Below are 19,756 nucleotides of genomic sequence, written 5' to 3' on the forward strand. Positions count from 1 at the left end.
GAGAATTTACAGGTATATGTACTTGTTGAACTTGAGGATTCGTACCTTGAATAGTCGGGGGAGTCGTCCCTTGTGGCTGAGGTTGAGTTGCCCCTATCTGGGCTTCCGCTTGATTAGATGCATAAGTTGAGTGGGGAGGTATCTCCACGGTTGATGAAATCACCTGGGTTGTCCCCGATGGTGTTCCTTCTTCCAGAGCTCTAATTGTTCTCCGTGTTCTCACCATGGTTGTTGTTGTGCTTTCCCACAGACGGCGCCAAATGTTATGGATAAAAAACTAATATATATAATTGCTGTACTAATTACTAAGGTACGGGAGCTCAAGGCTTTTAATGGCTGCTCTCGTGTTTCGTAGCTTAACTCTGCCTTTACGAGATGCCTACGTATCTCTGTGAATTAGAGAATCAAGCCAAAAAACGTAGTTCTGATTTGTGGGGTGAGACCCCTTATATAGATGTGGGAGTCCTTGAATTGGACTTGGTAAAGGAGACTTGGTGGTCAAGTCTCTGAATTAGGATAGACTTAGGAGTCCTAGGGAGTAGGAAGCTGATTCCTTATCCCATGAGGTTCCTTGGAGGCCAATCTACAAGGATTTATATCCCCACTAGGACTTATCTTAATAGCTGTTTTCTCCCTTATTTATTAATTACGAAATTAATAAATAATCAGGGTTTTTGGGCCTTCTTTGTTCCATCAGGCCTGATCTGGTCCATCAGGCTTGATCAACATGTTAACCTTTTTGGTCTGAATGTCATACATCTTCTTATTGGGCCTTGTAGCCCAAACTGTAATATTTAATTATGTAATCAGAATTTATTTATCCCTATCACCGGTAGTAGAAATAAATAATGATAAAACTATTTTATCATTATTTATATAAATTCTCTAATTCATTAAATATGATTAATTGATAAATTAATCATATTTATTCTACATCGTGAGGGATACTTCTCAGCATATCACGACTATCCGGATAATACGAATTCACTGCTTAGAATACCAAGAACTTATTCAGTGAGTAGTTACCGTACAATCAATTCCTTCTACCCTGCAATGTCACGATTAAATACAAGGCATGAAACTTGTGTCAAGCCTATATTATTTAATCATTTGCTTTCCCATTCACTATGTTTAGTTTTATTTAATGTAAATTAGAAACTCCTTTCTAATTTCATTCACTCTGGCCAGAGATTCCTGAACTAGCATAAGTGAATCAGTATTGAACATTCTCTTCCATCACTGGAAGGGGTAGATCCTTTATTGATCATACACTATCTTTGTGTACAAATTCCTATACCCAGTAGAGCCCTTATAATTGTCCCTGGAGACTAAGAACTAAACCAAAGCATAGTTCAGTGTACACAAGATGACTATGATGACCTTAAGTCTAAGGATACTTGTACAACTATCACTATGTGAACAACTGCTGACACGTGAGTGAACTCCATCAGTTGTTCAGCTGTGTGAGTCATGTTCAGTGAACTTATTCTATAATAAGCACCTACATACTAGCTATAGTATCACCACACAAATGTCTATGAGAACAGACATCCTTCATAATGAAGCAAGCATAGTATGTACCGATCTTTGCGGATTACTAATTACCAGTTAGTAATCCTACGACCAGGAAATAATTAAGTTTAGAGTTATCATCTTTTAGGTCTCATTATTATGATTTCATCATAATCCATAAAAAGCTTTACTCTAAACTATGGTATATCTTATTTAAACACTTAAATAGATAAAGCCCGCAATAAAACCAAAACAAGTCTTTTATTAATATCAATGAAATCAAAACATATTACATAAAAGTTATTCCTAAATCATCATACATGACTAGCCTTAGGACACATCTCTTTCAATCTCCCACTTGTACTAAAGCCAATCACTCTGGTATCTATTACCGATCTTGTCTTTATGATGATCAAAGTGACTTTGAGAAAATGGCTTTGTGAGTGGGTCTGCTACGTTGTTATGTGTGTCAACTCTCTTGACGTCTCCTCTTTCAATACAATACAAGAAATGTTACCGCGCTCCCACTAACCTTTTTGTAGACACATGGTTCATCTATGTTTTTGATAAAACCAAACTCTTTGATTGTCTCATCAAAACGGATGTTCCATCTATGAGAAGCTTGCTTTAAACCATATATGGTTCGCAGCAGCTTACACACCAGGTGTTTATTTCCCTTGGAAAGAAAACCCTCTGGTTGTGTCATATACACTTCCTCTTCAAGTTTCCCATTGAGGAAGGCCATTTTCACGTCCATTTGTCAGATCTCATAGTCGTAGTAAGCAGCACTCGCAAGCAAAACCCAAATTGATTTTAACAGGGCTACAAGCAAAAACGTTTCATCAAAGTCAATCCCTTGCCTTTGTCTGAATCCTTTTTCCACGAGCCTGGCCTTATAGGTCTCCACCTGCCCATCTGCTCCAATCTTTCTTTTGTATACCCACTTGCACCCAATAGGCTTAACACCTTCAGGCACCTCAACCAGAGTCCATACTTGGTTGGTATACATAGATTCCATTTCGGATTTCATGGCACTATGCCATTTCTCTGAGTCAACACTACTCATAGCCTCATTATAGGTCACATGGTCGTCATCATCAATGATTGACAACTTATTGTCATTCTCAATGACAAGGCCATAATACCTCTCAGGTTGGCGAGACACTCTCCCTGACCTACGAATGGGCTGTTCCACAGAAGGTTGTTCAGTCTGAACAGGTGTTTCCACTTGATCCGTAGTAGTTTGTGCTTCTTGAACTTCGTCAAGTTCAATTTTGCTCCCACTATTTCCTTCAAGGATAAACTGCTTTTCCAAGAAGGTAGCATGTCTGGAGACAAACACCCGATGATCGGTGTAAAAGTAATACCCTAAAGTCTCTTTAGGATATCCCACAAAATTACATTTTACAGATCGAGATTCCAGCTTATCTGGGTCAACTTTCTTGACATAAGCTGGACATCCCCAAATCTTAACGTGTTTAAGACTCGGTTTCCTTTCTTTCCATATCTCATATAGAGTTTGAGGAACAGATTTGGAAGGCACCTTATTCAGTAAATATGCCGAGGTTTCCAATGCATAACCCCACAGGAATACTGGAATATTCGCATAGCTCATCATGGACCGAACCATGTCTAACAAAGTTCGATTTCTCCTTTCAGATACCCCATTCAACTGTGGAGTATATGGAGGAGTCCACTGGGAGACTATACCATTTTTTTGAGATAAGCTAGAAACTCTCCATTCAAGTATTCACCACCTCGATCTGATCGAAGAGTTATAATACTATGTTTGGTTTGTTTCTCCACTTCATACTTATATTCTTTGAACTTTTCAAAGGCTTCAGACTTGTGTTTCATCAAATACACATATCTGAATCTAGATCGATCATCTATGAAAGCAATGAAGTATGAAAATCAACCCATGGCTTGCGTAGACATTGGTCCACATACATCTGTGTGTACCAATCCTAGCAAATCTACAGCCCTCTCTCCATGTCCACTAAATGGAGATTTGGTCATTTTACCCAATAGACAAGACTCGCATGTAGGATATGATTCAAAATCAAAGGGGTCAAGTAACCCTTCCTTATGCAATATCCGTAGTCTATTTTCACTAATATGACCAAGTCCGCAGTGCCATAAGAAAGTGAGATTTTCATCATCCCTTTTTCTTTTATTAGTATGTTCAATTTGTAGTAAATTATGCTCTACGTCACATACATACAGACCATTGTTTAAAATACCACTTCCATAAAGAACGTTATCTCTAAGAATTGAACATTTATTATTTTGAATAACAAACAAAAATCCAGCCAAGTCTAACATGGAATAGAAATAATATTCCTCACAATCGAGGGAACAAAATAACAATTATTTAGAACAATAGTCTTGCCCGTAGGCATATGTAAATGAAATGATCCTACAGCTTCAACAACAACTCTTGCTTCATTTCCCATCCGTAGAATCACCTCCTCTTCTTCAAGAGGCCTACTTCTCCTTAGTCCCTGCAACAAATTGCAAATATGAGAACCACAGGCGGTATCTAATACCCAAGTAGAAATTTGACTTAGTGACATATTAACTTCGATCATGAACATACCTGAATCAGAAGCAGTAGTCTCACTGCCCTTCTTCTTCTTCAATTCTGTAAGGTAGACCTTGTAGTTCCTCTTCCAGTGCCCCACCTTGTTACAGTGAAAGCAAACAGCTTTGCTCTTGGGGTCTTCAGCTTTTGGTGGAACCGGTTTTTTCTCACCTACTTTCTTCTTCTTGGAAGGGTTCTTCTTCATTTTCTTAGGATTTGAACCTTCACCAATTAGAAGAACAGAACTCTTCTTAGGGGAAAATTCGATTCCACAGTCTTCAACATGTTGTGTAGTTCAGGCAGGCTGACATCCAGCTTATTCATGTGAAAGTTTACAACAAACTGCGAGAACGAACTCGAAAGTGATTGCAAGACCAAGTCTTGGCTCAGCTCCCCATCCATGGCAAAACCAAGTTGTCCAAGACGTTCAATCAAATTGATCATCTTAAGTACATGGTCATTCACAGATGATCCCTCAGACATCCTACAACCGAACAGTTCCTTCGATATCTCATATCGAGCTGTCCTCCCTGCCACATCATACAACTCTTGTAGATGCATAAGGATAGTGTGAGCATCCATATGCCCATGTTGCTTCTGTAGCTCAATGTTCATGGAAGCTAGCATGATGCATTGAGCAACATTTGCATCATCTATCCACTTACGATACATAACATGTTCATCATTATGTGCATCGCTAGCAGGTTCAGTAGGCTTAGGTGAGTGAAGCACATATTCCAGCTTCTCAACCCTGAGAACAATTCTCAAGTTTCGAAACCAGTCAGCAAAATTAGGACCAGTCAACTTGTGAGCATCTAGTATACTCCGGAGTGATAGTGCAGAAGACATAACGAATATAGTAAATCTGTAAATGATGAACACATAACAACACTTAGAAAATATTCAATTTCATTTTAAGACACTATATGAATCAGGTCTTTATTCATAAGTGGCTCCCACTAGTTTATCTAATTTATACAACCCCTAAGTGAAAATTAAGCATTCATAATGCTAGTGGAAATAGGGATCCTACATTCCATTACACAACCTCGGCTGTAGCACGAAATGTCATGTGATGTTCAATAGGCAGACAACTCTTGTCAATTACATCTTATGTTATTCCCTAATAAAACTTTAGCCTCTTGAATAATTGAGTCACGGCTGTAGCACAACAAACTCAATATTCTAAGTCAAGTCTAACCCAACATTTCGTACAATTGAATCAGTCTCCAACGGCCCACGGCTGTAGCACGTAACAACCTTTAGATTCTAATTCAATGTACATATCTCTATGTAATAGACAAGTATTTCTTATTTCGAAATCAAAGCCCTCGGCTGTAGCACGAAACGACAATGATTTAAAAATAAGAACTACTGTCTACCATGTTGGAAGGCTATGACCGACACAAGCCTGTTGTGTCATTGGCCAATTACTAGTTGATATTATTTAATTTTAGAGGGATTATATTATGTTACAATCATAATCATATTATAAAGAGATTCTTCCTTTTAAATTAAATATTTCAAATCATTAATCGATAATCAGATGATTCCCAGATCGGGGGGAGCATTGTCAAGAGGCGTCACTTAATACCCCTTTCTTACAGATAGAAATCTGCTTTTGACAGAATCATCATTTCTCTTAATATTGAAAATTCATATTTAATTACATGTTTCATAAACACAAGAATCTCATTATTGTATTCATAATATTATTGTTAAGGCAAGAAACGATACCTATTCTAGATTTTCTAGAGCACGCCTTATATTGATTTAAGTTCACCTAAATCTATCATCGCATGGTAGACATAGGCATATATCTCATATATAAAATTAAATAAACAAGTAAATGTAAAGTGCAATATAGTAAATGTGTTTGGTTATGGCCCCATCCTATGTGATCTTTATCAAGCTCATGATAAAGATCAAGGTCAATCTAATATGGTGATGGAAATAAATACAACTACTTATTACATAAGTCTTCTTCTTTGTTTAGACTTCTTGTATGCCTCGTCTTCTTCTTTGTATCACCTCCATTGGATAGCCTTCTTGAGTCTTCAATTACATTACATAGATTGAAAGTAAAACTAATCTAATGAACTTACAAGAATAACTCGAGTTACATTCGAGATTTATGATTACAAAGATTGACGACATGCAAGTTGTATTTAAAACCAAAACCAAAACCATTACACTAAGGTCGAAAGGCCATAACCATCCACCATGCTCAAACAACACATAAAAGCATGTTAAAACACATAATCTGATCTTAACATATCATATTATTCATGATCTAATCATAAAAAAAAAATGACAAAAATCAGAAAAATCAGAATCAAATCAGAAAAACAAGAATCACTGTTTACGGGCAGTAAACGATGTCAAACACCTTACAGAAGAGTCGTTGATAGATTTAGCTATCAGTTTTGTTCAGACGCTCGTTTACCTATGGAATAGGGTATTCGTTTGCGTAAATCGGACACCCGACCCAGATTTCAGCAAATCCACAACAGCCAATTCGGAATCCGTATCTAATATGATTCTCATAATTTGAAAACAAACATAAATCATGTATATATCAGTATATATACAGATTACATAATCATCTTATGATTATACAACTCACATGAATATCATATATTCAAAACCATACATATATAAGCATATTATATCAACATCAAATCATGGCGAATCACGTACATGCTTAATATATCAAAAACAGTTAAACACATAAACGAATTAAAAACTTTTCGCAAGTAGCTCTGATGCCATTGAAGGGTTTTTAGCATATAAATGCAACGAAAACGTAAATTTAAATCCTAAAAAAAACCGAAACCCTCCGCAGGATCCATGCGAAAAATAATAATTAATTCTTAGTTCAGTATGTTTACCTTAAGAAGCTTTACGTTAATGGAAAGATGGAGGTCTTTAATAGCGATCCAAGAACGATGAACGAAAATCCCTAGCAGCTGCTCCTCAAGTGTGAAGCACTCCACCGGTATCCACCAAGAGTACAATGTGATGGAGGAGGAAGAGGTTGAGAGAATTAGTTGCCTCCCTCTTGTTCTACTTTAAAATTAGGGTTAATTATTTGGGTTGAGGCAAATACGGTTTATAATAGTATATTTATAAGCAAAATTTTCAGCTGAAAATTTTCCATAAAATATTATTATTATTATTAACCCTTTAATTGATTATTCTTATTAACCAATTAACTAATAATTAAAACACCTTTTAATCATTAATTCCTTTTCTAAACACTTTAGAAAAATAATTCTCTCACTTGATTTAATTTCCAAAATTAAATTCTTAATTAATAATATTAAGAATTAATTAAATCTCATTTAATCAATTATTAAATCTACTAATTAATTATTTATTTCACAAATAAATAATTACCAGTCATTATTAATTAATTCCTCCACCATTAAATCTTTCTCTTTTATGGTGTGACCCTGTAGATTCAATATTAAGCCGGTAGTAGAAATAAATAATAATAAAACTATTTTATCATTATTTATATAAATTCTCTAATTCATTAAATATGATTAATTAATAAATTAATCATATTTATTCTACATCATGAGGGATACTTCTCAGCATATCGCGACTATCCGGATAATACGAATTCACTGCTTAGAATACCAAGAACCTATTCAGTGAGTAGTTACCGTACAATCAATTCTTTCTACCCTGCAATGTCATGATTAAATACAAGGCATGGAACTTGTGTCAAGCCTATCTTATTTAATCATTTGCTTTCCCATTCACTATGCTTAGTTCTATTTAATGTAAATTAGAAACTCCTTTCTAATTTCATTCATTCTGGCCAGAGATTCCTGAACTAGCATAAGTGGATCAATATTGAACATTCTCTTCCTTCACTGGAAGGGGTAGATTCTTTATTGATCATACACTATCTTCGTGTACAAATTCCTATACCCAGTAGAGCCCTTATAATTGTCCCTGGAGACTAAGAACTAAACCAAAGCATAGTTCAGTGTACACAAGATGACTATGATGACCTCAAGTCTAAGGATACTTGTACAACTATCACTACGTGAACAACTGCTGACACGTGAGTGAACTCCATTAGTTATTCAGCTGTGTGAGTCATGTTTAATGAACTTATTCTATAATAAGCACCTACATACTAGCTATAGTGTCACCACACAAATGTCTATGAGAACAGACATCCTTCATAATGAAGCAAGCATAGTATGTACCGATCTTTGTGGATTACTAATTACCAGTTAGTAATCCTACGACCAGGAAATAATTAAGTTTAGAGTTATCATCTTTTAGGTCTCATTATTATGATCTCATCATAATCCATAAAAAGCTTTACTCTAAACTATGGTATATCTTATTTAAACACTTAAATAGATAAAGCCCGCAATAAAACCAAAACAAGTCTTTTATTAATATCAATGAAATCAAAACAGATTACATAAAAATTATTCCTAAATCATCATACATGATTGGACTTAGGACACATCTCTTTCAGAGGGAATAATTAAATTGCCTCTGACTATAGGTCAAGAATCAAGACAAGCAACACAGATGTTGGACTTTGTAGTGGTAAAGGCTGGATTAACTGACAATACAATCATGGGAAGAACGGGTATACATGCTTTCAAAGTAGTCCCTTTTTCTTACCATTCACTAATGAAGTTTCCCACCTGGAACGGGATTGGAGAAGAGAGAAGAGATCAAAAGATGGCAAGGAGTTGTTATGTAGCCTCTCTTAGGGCTGATGGAGCTGGGGGCAGGTTTTTCCTATTGAAGATCTGGATATCCGTGAGAATGATGAGAAAAGAGGGAAGCCAACAGAAGACTTGGTTCTGTTTCCTTTGGCTCCCGAGGATCCTGAGAAAGTAACTTTCATTGGAGTGTCACTAGAGGAGCCTCTTAGAGGGAAGTTGGTGAAATTTTTACAAGAGAATAATGATGTATTTGCATGGTCAGCAGCTGATATGCCTGGCATAGACCCAGAACTAATCACTCACAAGTTGAACATAGTACCAAATCGAAAGACGGTGAAGCAAAAGAAAAGGAGCTTTTCCCCTGAGAGGCAAGAGGAAATCAAGCAAGAAGTAGAAAGGCTCTTGGAGGCTGGTTTCATTGAAGAGATATAATTTCTAGAATGGTTTGCAAACCCTGTAATGGTAAAGAAGGCTAATGGAAAATGGAGAATGTGCGTGGATTTATTGATCTGAATGACGCATATCCGAAAGATTATTTCCCACCACCAAGCATGGATACATTGATAGAGGCGACCGCTGGTCATGAGATACAAAGTTTTATGGATGGATTCAATGGATACAATCAGATTAAGATGCATAAGGATGACATCCCGAAGGTATCATTTATCACTGACTTTGATGTTTTTTGTTATCTTGTTATGGCGTTTGGCCTTAAGAATGCAGGAACAACCTATCAAAGGTTGGGAAATAAGATTTTTAAGGATCTTATTGGAAAAACTATGGAAGTTTATGTTGATGACATGTTAGTCAAGAGTCTAGTGAAGACTGACCATATAACCCATTTGAGGGAAGCTTTTGAGGTCCTAAGATATCACAAAATAATGTTGAATCCTGTAAAGTACACTTTCGGAGTGAGATCTGGAAAGTTTTTGGGATTGATGGTCTCTAAGAGGGGAATTGAAACAAATCTTGATAAGATAAAGGCCATTTTGGACATGGACCCTCCACAATCTATCAAGGATGTTCAAAAACTTACTGGAAGGGTCGCTCCCTTAGGATGATTCATCTCCAAGTCCGGAGATAAGTGCTTTCGGTTCTTTAAATCCCTGAAGAAGGTATAAGATTTCATATGGACTGAGGAAAGTCAGGAGGCATTCGAAGGATTGAAGAAGTAAATGGTTCAAGCCCCGTTGTTGAGCAAACAAGGTCTGAATGAAACTTTGTACTTATACTTGGCCGTTTCAGAAAATGCCTTGAGCGATGTATTTGTGAGGGAGGAGCTTAAAATCCAGAAACCCATATATATTATGTCAATAAGATCCTGCACAGAGCTGAGTTAAATTATTCAACTATTGTTAGTCGCTAAACACGCGCTAAAATTACATGCAAGTATACGCATTCGCAAGTAGTATAAGATTTAAATCAGATTCATTCCCACAGGGACTGGCTTGGTTAACTAATTAATTTATGCAATTAAACAACAATGTATGGTTATTATTCAATGCTAAGACGATAACAAATTGAGATTATTTATAACTAAGAATTAAACTAACAATTATAACTAAGAGAATAAGAATAATTGAATTAATATATATGACAAACATGGGATTCTAACTTTATTAAGTACTTCATTCAATAACCTTTTCATTCTCAACCTTAGCATGTAATGGTGATGAAATTAATTAGATAACACGAGACAGATAAACGCCAATGTTCGTTGCACAAATACCATACTACCAGACATGCACAAAAGAGATAGAAGTTGAATAGACACAAATTATATTGAGACCCTATATGTCTATAGAATTTGACAACATAATGGTTTAAGCATAAGTTATCTATCTTGATTATATAGGGCAAGTAAGATGGTTAAAATTACCCACGAATCACGCATAACAAATATATGAACCTATGCTAGCATGGCGAGTTCTAAACCCTTAAATTCACTTTCGCTTCATTAAGAATTAGTACACTATCTTATAAGTTGACGATGCTCATAAGACTAATAAGCACAACCAATACTAGGTTATCATACAATCACCACACACTAAGGCATCGAAACAAATCAACTAAAGAAATCCATAAATAAATCCGCTAAAACCCCACGATAACGATTAGCCCATAATCGGACTCATCATCAACGTGGGTTCCGATGAAAGCATGGTATAAATAACGTAGTCTTTATAACGAATGAATAAAACCAAGTATGAAAAAAGAGTAAGGTTCACAAATAGGAAAACTAGCATCCAAGTTACAACTTAGAACAAAGATTCACAAGTTAAAACAAAATCTTCTTCGTCTTCGTTGAATCGTGTTAACACGGTCTTCTTACAGCTCTCCTTGTGATATGTTATGAAAAACGACCTAAAGTTATGATTATATAGCAGCCCTAATCAGCAGAGAAGTCCAGAAATCAGTCTTCTATTTAAAACAGGATTCTTGAAACCCGACATGGCGCGGCTGCGCGCTTGATCAGTGCGGGCGCGCTGGCTCTCTATAGTTTGGGCGCGGCTGCACGCTTGATCAGCACGGGCGCGCTATGCTTCTGCCAAAAATCATCTTTCTTCTTTTTCTTGCAGTTTTGAGCCGGTCTTCGCAAGCTTTATTCCTTGGGCACCATCCTAACACCATATTAGCATCAAATCAATGCTAATTCACCTGATTCTCAGATTAATGTCTGAAATGCAAAAACACTAGAAAACACATTAAAACACCAATAACTTGAGTACAAATACACCAATTCAAAGCTTTACGGAGCGTAATAAAGTGTCATAAATGCCACTCAACATACCCCCAAACTTGAATCGATGCTTGTCCTCAAGCATAAACAGACTCAAAAAACAAGAATAAAAATGCATGAATGCAACTAAATGAATGCAACGATCCCCATGAAATAACTAAACCAATCAACAAGCAACACCTCAACAAATACAGTTATTCACATAAAGATCAACCAAACCTCACAAATCAATCTACAAACCAAATACATGTTTGTGTGCAACTGCTTACAGATATACTATCACAACTAGATCAACAATCATGACTCATTACTTATCAAAGCAATCACAAGTTTATAAATAGAATAAAAGCTAGACTCAAAATAACTTATAGCACTTCAATTCTTATATCGGAGTTTAACATGGATTCACGCTTTTATTCACAACAAAATAACACAAGTATGCTTATTTCATCGTGCAATGAGTGAGGTCAACAAAAGACTTATCCAATAGTACCCATGTAGCGAGCGTTAGGTTAGCGGATCCCAGACTATAAAAGCCTTAGGTCACTAGGCACAAAGTCCCTTAAGAACTTAATAACTCGAGTACTAAAGAGCCCACTCGTGATCAATTATACATAACACTTTTTTTCTTCTTTTTTTTCTTTTTTTTTCTTTTTATCAAATTTTTGAACGAGTGTGTTTTGCTCCATCTCGCTCAACCCTAGACTACTCATATAAATATGAGCTGGCTACTAGCCATTTGACACCTAGCCACTAGCAATGAAATCCAATTTTCTCCAATTTTTAAATATCCATGTCTTTTATTATTAAGAGAATATCTAAAATTTTAAATATAAACAAGTGATTAACCTCGACAAACACATAAACCATGACCATGATCTAGCACTTTAGCAACCTATAAGACTTAGTGAAATACAATTATCTCTAGCATGCAAATCAATTCGATAAGACTTAACATCACTAAATACGACATCACTACACTAGCATCAATATCACAAATTAACCGAAAAAATCATCTAAGGGATTATGTTATTATACACATGCATGCAACTACATGAACAAACTATCATAAAAACTACCAAAAATAAAAAAAACTACTACATGGCAAAATATGCAACTATATGCACTAAAATATCATGAATATGCAACTATATGTGACTCAAACAAACATATTCCTTCAACTACTACCCCCAAACTTAAGATATTCACTGTCCTCAGTGAAGGTAATAGTAAGGAATCAGACATACCTACTCTGAATCAGAAGCATGACCCTCAACGAGTGGAGTGTCAGGCGTGTCTGGAGGCGGATACACGGAGTCCTTACCAAATACTGGCCACTGAATGTCAACACCGGTGGCTCCCAAGTGCCTGGGTGAGATCATGTACAAACAGACTATGGAGGTCGTGTATCGCATCCATCCTCCTCGCTAGATGCCTATACTATGTCAAACTCAAATCAGCTCCAACCTTTGCTCCTGCTGCCTCCTGCTGCTATTGCTGCGACGAACCGGCCTTCTCTCCTAACTGAGCTTTCCAAGCTGCTCAACGGGCCTGCGAAGAACCTCTCGCAGTAGCCTGATCCATAGGTACACCACATGGCAGATGATCATATAAATAACCAAGCCCCTTAGGATCGGGCTTCCCTCCATACCACTCCTGCATACTCAACAATGTAGAACTATCGATAGGATCACTGGGAAGCTGAAGTTGCTCATGTGCGGGCCAATGAACACCAACTGCCACGCACAGCTTCGTCACAACGGACGCATAAGGAATAGAACCTATGGTACCTCCTCTCAAGAATCTCAAAATCCCCTGATAAATAACCATCCCCAAATCAATATAATCGCCCTGAAGAATACCCCATAGAAGATGAGCACGCTCCACAGTAGTCTGATGCACATGCGAAGATGGCATGATGTTAGCACAAATAAACGAGTTCCAAGCCCGTGAAAACCTGTTCATGCACGACACAGGGAATGTGGAGTAATCAGTAGTGCCCCTCTTGAACTTCCAGTAAGTCTTAGGCATACACAGAGTAGCAAAGATCAGATCCAAGTTGAAGTCCTCGAGAGTCTTATCGTTCCAAGTGTCTTGACCGGGCTTCAACCCTCCTAATGGCATCAGCACTGTACTCTACAGTCATCCCCCTAACCACCGTGAAGCCATTCTTCTCCGCCTTCGCGTTAGCATAAAACTCCCGCACAATAATCATGGGCACAGCAGCGGGAGCCTCACAAAAAGGAACCCATCCCATCTCAAGAATCATCTTCAATAACTTACCATCCTTCCCTGATGGCAGAAAACCTCGCTCCTTAGCAATAGGCTTCGAGAGAAGCCTCGTGTACTTCTCTTCAGCCTCAGGAATAGAAAACCTCGGCCTCACACCACCCGCAGATGAAGAATCGGTGGTACTGCTTCTTACTTATGTTCTTTGCCTCTTCGGTGCTATTGGGATTGAATAAGAGAAAATAAAAACTAAGTGTTTGAGAGAGATTTGTGTTTGAGAATTTGTGAAGTGGTGGAGAAGTTTGTGTATAAGTGTGTATATTTATAGGTGGTAAGATGATAATTAGATATGGAATAGAATTGGGAATTGATTATGGGAATCGTGGGAATAATGGGTTTGATTTGGAGAGGGAAATTTGGGATGTGAAAGAGTAAAATTCGGTTTGGAATTGATTTTGTAGTTAAAATCCCAAAATTCCCTTGAAAACTGCTGTTTTTTCGAACAGAACCCGGCGAGGCCGCGCGCTTGGACAGCACGGGTGCGCTCACCTTCTGGAAAAACGGTGCAGCCGCGCGCTATATCAGCGCGGGCACGCTTACCTTCTGGGAAAATAGTGCGGCCGCACGATATATCGGCGCAGACGCGCTTACCTTCAGGAAAAACAGCACGGCCGTGAGCTATATTAGCGCGGGCGCGCTTGGCTACAGAAGTTGGCCTTGAATTTTTTTCTTTTTCTGATTTTTTTTTGTTTTTCTCCTTTTTTCTTGCTTCCTCTACCTACTAATATACAACAAACTTGGGTTACCTCCCAAGAAGCGCTTCTTTTACGTCACTAGCTCGACGTAGAACCTTGAGCTCAAATGGATAGTAGAATGGCACTAACCACCTCGTGGGTTGCCGTGTCACCATAGTAATGCTTCAATATCTGACCATTTACCTTGAATGCTTGGCCCGGATCACTGTCAAAAATTTCCACCGCTCCATGTGGAAACACAGTTTTGATTATGAAGGGCCTTGCTACCTTGACTTCAACTTTCCAGGAAAAAGCCGGAGATGAGAGTTAAACAAAAGAACTTGTTGCCCCGACATAAATGATTTGAGCACTAGACCCCTATCATGCCACCTCTTGACTTTCTCCTTGTACATTTTATTGTTCTCATAAGCTTGAAGTCGAAACTCATCGAGTTCATTCAATTGAAGCATCCTCGATGGACACTCAACTTTCTCTAAAATGTGCTTGATCTCTCTGTTACACACCTCAGCTTGACCATTTGTATGAGGGTTATAAGCCGTAGCAATGCAATGATTTACATTATACCTTTGCATCATAGCAGTGAACTTGCGATTGCAAAAATGCGACCCCTCATCACAGATTCTGACTCGTGGAGTTCCAAACCTTGTGAATATCTGCCTGTGAAGAAAATTGAGCACCACTTTTACATCGTTCGTTGGCAACGCCTTTACTTCAACCTATTTTAACACATAATCAACCGCTAACAAGATGTACTGATTGTTACAAGATGAGCAAATGGCCCCATGAAGTCAATTCCCCAAACATCGAAGACTTCAACCTCGAGAAGCACATTAGGAGGCATCTCATCCCTTTTAGACATATTACCCACACGTTGACATCAATCACATCACAAAATGAACTGGTGAGCATCTTTAAATAAGGTTGTCCAAAAGAAACTGCTTGCAGAATATGAGCTGCTATCTTTTCTCCACCATAATGTCCTCCATAAGCCATTGAGTGGAAATCTCCCAAGATCCCCCCGTTTCGCTGTAAGGAATACATCTCCTGATAATTTGATCAGCTCCTTATCGAAAAAGAAACGGCTCATCCCACATATACCACTTCACTTCATGCAGAAAATTCTTCCTTTGAGCATATGATAAGTTAGGAGGCATGATATTACTCACAAGGTAGTTCATAATGTCTGCAAACCACAGTTCTTCTTCTTGCCAAACAACTGCTCGTCAGGAAAAGACTCATTTATCGATGTCTTATCCAATGAAATAATATTAGGGTTTTCTAAATGCAAGAGATGATCAATGACTTGATTTTTAGTCCCCATTTTGTCCTTGATCTCTAGTTCAAATTCTTAAAGCAAAAGAACCCATCTAATCAATCTAGGCTTCGAGTCCTTCTTTGAGATGAGATAACGAATTGCTGCGTGATTAGTGAAAACTGTCACCTTAGTCCCAAGTAGATAAGATTGAAATTTCTCAAAACCATAGAAAATAGCCAAAAGTTCTTTCTCCGTAGTAGTATAATTCAGTTGAGCACCATTTAGAGTCTTGCTAGCGTAGTAGACCATATGAAACATGTTGTTCTTCCTCTGCACAAGAACTGCGCCAACTGCATAGTCACTTGCATCAGACATCATCTCAAAAGGTTCATTCCAATCAGGTGCAGTTATGACAGGTGCCGTGATTAAACTCTTCTTCAATGTCTCAAAAATTGCAAGGCACTCATCATCAAACTTGAAAGGGTCATCTTTCTCTAGCAAACTGCAAAATGGCTTCGAAATCTTAGAAAAGCCCTTGATGAAACGCCTATAGAAACCCGCATGCCCAAGAAAACTGTGAATTACCTTAACAGAAATCGGTGGAAGAAGATTCTCAATGACCCCTACCTTGACTATGTCCACCTCAAGACCCTTACTAGAAACCTTGTGCCCAAAAATTATACCATGTCGCACCATAAAGTAAAATTTCTCCCAATTGAGAACCAGATTGGTCTCAACACACCTCTTGAGAATGTGTCCAAGATTTTGCAAGCATTCATCAAAGGAATCGTCAAATATAGAAAAGTCATCCATGAACACCTCCACATTCTGGCTAATTATATCAGAAAAGATGGCCATCATACATCTCTGAAATATGGCTGGTGTACCACACAGACCAAAAGAAACTCGTCTAAAGGCGAACGTACCAAATGGATAAGTGAAGGTAGTCTTCTCCTGATCTTCTAGAGCGATACAAATCTGATTGTTACCTGAATAGCCATCCAGAAGATAGTAGTACTCATGACCAGCCAACGTGTCAAGCATCTGGTCAATGAAGAGCAAAGGGAAGTGATCCTTCCTAGTGGCCCTGTTCAGCTTTCTGTAATCCATACAAACTCTCCATCCTGTGATTTTCCGAGTAGGGATGAGCTCATTTTTATCATTAGTAACCACTATGATACCTCCTTTCTTTGGTACACACAGAACCGGACTCACCCAAGAATTGTCAGAAATGGGATAAATAATCCCTGCATCTAGCCACTTAATAATTTCCTTCTTCACTAATTCCTCATGATCGGATTAAGTCTTCTTTGCTGCTCAACCGTAGGCTTGCTACCTTCTTCTAGCAGAATTTTATGTATGCAATAAGAAGGGATGATTCCCTTGATATCTTCTATAGTCCAACCAATTGTCGATTTGAACTCTCTTAGAATCCTCAGAAGCTTTTCCTCATCACTACCTGAAAGGTCAGATGCAATAATCACAGGCAGAGTAGATGCATCACCTAAAAAAACATACCTCAAATGCTCAGGTAAAGGCTTAAGCTCGAGAGTGGGGGCTTCCTCAATAGATGGCTTGATGCGTTTAGGAGCTTTGTTCAATTCCTCCATTCCAAGAGATTCAAAAGGCATATCAATCTTCCTCTTCCAGGGAGAAGCATTCAGATATTGCAATTGCTCTTCACCTTCATCATTTTCACTATCTGAATTCCCCAATAAGGCCTTCTCTAAGGCATTAGATCTCAACAATTGATCAAGTTCCAAAGTCACCGTAGACTCAACCAACTCCACCTTTAAGCACTCCTCATTTTCCCTAGGAAATTTCATAGCATTGAACACATTAAAAGTTACATTTTGATCCAGCACTTGCATTATAAGCTCTCCCTTCTGCACATCTATCAAGGTTTGGCCAGTTGCCAAGAAAGGTCTTCCCAAGATTAAGGAAATCTTTTTATCCTCCTCAAAATCCAGAATTACGAAATCAGCAGGGAAGATGAGTTTATCGACCTTGACCAAGACATTCTCCACAATACCTCGCGGATATGTAATAGAACGGTCAGCCAACTGCAAAGTCATATAAGTCAGTTTTGGATCAGGTAAGTCCAACTGCTTGAAGATTGACAAAGGTATTAGATTGATGCTATATCCCAAGTCACATAAGCATCTGTCAAAAGACATTTTTCCAATAGTACACGGAATAGTCAGGCTTCCTGGATCTTTAAGCTTCGGAGGCAACTTCTATTGCAGCACAGCACTGCATTCCTCTGTGAGAGTGACTATCTCTAAATCATCTAGATTCACTTTCCGAGAGAGAATACCTTTCATAAACTTTGCGTAACTAGGCATCTGCTCAAGAGCCTCAGCGAAAGGTATGTTGATATAAAGTTTCTTGAACACCTCCGGAAACTTCTCAAATTGCTTGTCCAGCTTTTTCTTTTACAGCCGCTTAGGAAAAGGCGGTGGAGGATAGATCTGTTTCTCTCTTGTATTATCCTCAGGAGGAGTGTGCTCAACAGTAGTCTTCCTTGGTTCCACTTCTACTTCCTGCTGCTCTACTTCTTTCTCAGCCCCAGCTTCTTCAGTCAACACTTGAGTTTGTTCGGGATTCGCAACCTTTCCAGACCTCAAAGTTATTGCCATTACCTACTCCTTAGCTTCCTTCCTTCCTGGCACTTCAGTGTCACTAGGTAGTGTACCAGGCTGACGATTTAGCAAGGCATTGGCAATTTGCCCAATTTGATTTTCCAAGGTCTTTATAGAAACAACTTGACTCTTGCACATAAGCTTCAACTCCTCTAATTCAGATTTTTCATTAGCTTGTTACAACTGAAGTTGCTGTCTTGGTGCATGTTGGGGTTGCTTAAAACTAGGGGGGTTGTACTGCTTAGCTGGATACTGCTGATAAGGCTGTTGAACCATATTCTGAGCGTTGCTCCAACTGAAATTAGGATAATTGCGGTTGTTGGGATGATAAGTGGCTGACACAGGTTGCTGCGAACGCTGAAAGTTGCTCACGAACTGAGCTAATTCACTAGAAATTACATATTGATCAGTCTCATGGAGCTCACAAACACTAGCGATTTGATTAACTCCATAATTAGCCAAAGTGTCCACCTTCATCATCAAATCCTTAAGTTGGGAAGCTATAGCAGTTGCTGCATTCAACTCCAAAATTCCTGCTACTTTTACCTAAGTCAGTCTCTGGGAAGGATTCTGGTACTCATTAGCAGCCATCAGTTCAATCAATTCATAAGCTTCATCGTAGCTCTTAGCCCACAAGGCTCCTCCTGATGCCGCATCGAGCATGGGTCTAGAAGTAGCACCCAATCCATTATAGAAACAGTTTATAATCATCCAATCAGGCATTCTATGGTGTGGGAACTTTTTAGCATCTCCTTATATCGATCCCAAGCCTCACACAGAGATTCTCCAGTTTGCTGAGCAAACTGAGTAAGAGCATTCCTGATTGCAGCAGTCTTCGCCATAGGGAATAATTTAGTGAGAAACTTTTGAGCAAGATCTTTCCAAGTGGTGATAGACCCTGCTGGTAGAGAATATAACCGGCACTTAGCTTTATCCCCCAGAGAGAATGGGAAGAGTCGCAGCTTGATAGCATCTTCAGTCACATCATTGAACTTGAAAGTGTCGTAGATCTCGATGAAATCCCTGATGTGCATGTTGGGGTCTTCAGTAGGAGAACGCCCAAATTGAACTGAGTTCTATATTATCTGAATCGTGTTTGACTTGATCTCAAAAGTGTTAGCCCTGATGGCTGGCCTGATGATGCTTGACTGAATGTCATTAATATTAGGCTGAGAATAGTCCATCAAAGCCTTAGGATTATCTACTTGATCTCCCATCAATACTGAAACTGGTTCTTCAACTTTCTCTTCTTCTTCAACCTTCTTTTCTTCTTCAAAAACTTCCTTTCGAACCACCACAACTTCTTCCTCGGCTTTATCCAGAGTTCTCTTAT

The 19,756-nt window shown here is 38.3% G+C and overlaps 1 non-coding gene across 1 annotated transcript; it reads left to right on the forward strand.

Annotated features, from left to right (window-relative positions):
- Nucleotides 1-19,144: 19,144 nt before the first annotated feature.
- LOC141723190 (small nucleolar RNA R71) lies at nt 19,145-19,248 on the forward strand. The gene has a single exon (XR_012576178.1). It is a non-coding gene; the product is annotated as a small nucleolar RNA R71 (small nucleolar RNA).
- The last annotated feature ends 508 nt before the right edge of the window (nt 19,249-19,756 follow it).

Source organism: Apium graveolens, chromosome 4 (genome assembly GCF_009905375.1).
Source record: "Apium graveolens cultivar Ventura chromosome 4, ASM990537v1, whole genome shotgun sequence".
Taxonomy (NCBI): domain Eukaryota; kingdom Viridiplantae; phylum Streptophyta; class Magnoliopsida; order Apiales; family Apiaceae; genus Apium; species Apium graveolens.